This window comes from Myotis davidii, unplaced genomic scaffold (assembly GCF_000327345.1).
Source record: "Myotis davidii unplaced genomic scaffold, ASM32734v1 scaffold1827, whole genome shotgun sequence".
In the NCBI taxonomy this organism is placed as follows: domain Eukaryota; kingdom Metazoa; phylum Chordata; class Mammalia; order Chiroptera; family Vespertilionidae; genus Myotis; species Myotis davidii.
In genome coordinates, this window is record NW_006297586.1 from 119,717 (window position 1) to 120,581 (window position 865).

Genomic DNA, 865 nt, shown 5'->3' on the forward strand with positions numbered 1-865 from the left:
CCGTTTCAACCACACTGGGGCAGTTTCAACCTCACTGGGGCCGTCCTGACCTCACCAGGGCCGTTTCAACCTCACCGGGGCCATCCCGACCTCACCGGGGCAGTCTTAACCTCACCGGGGCTGTCTCGATCTTTCTGGGGTCATCCCAACCTCACCGGGGCCATCTCGACCTCATTGGGGCCGTCTCAACCTCCCCAGGGCCATTCCAGCTTCACTGGGGCCGTTTCGGCCTCACCAGGGCAGTCCCAGCCTCACCAGGGCCATTTCAACCTCACCGGGGCCATCCCGACCTCACTGGGCTGTTTCAAACTCACCTTAGCCATCCCGACCTCACTGGGGCCGTTTCAACCTCACTTGGGCTGTCCCGACCTCCTCTGGGCCGTTTCAACCACACTGGGGCAGTTTCAACCTCACTGGGGCCGTCCTGACCTCACCAGGGCCGTTTCAACCTCACCGGGGCCATCCCGACCTCACTGGAGCTGTACCGAACTCACCAGACCCGTCTCGACCTCACTGGTGCTGTCTTGACCTCACCGAGGCCATTCCGACCTCACCCAGGCCGTTTCGGCCTCACTGGGGCCGTCACAACCTCACCGGGGCTGTCCCAACCTCACTGGGGCCGTCCTGACCTCACCGGGGCCATCCCGACCTCACTGGGGCAGTCTCGACCTCACCGGGGCCGTCTCGATCTTTCCGGGGGCATCCCGACCTCACCCGGGCTGTCCTGGCCTCACTGGGGCCGTTTCGGCGTCACTGGGGCCGTCCTGACATCACTAGGGCCATCCCAGCCTCACTGGGGAAACACGAAGTTTGGCACTCTGTCCCCTGCTAGCGGCTCCCCACCAGACAAAATCTCCAGGCATTG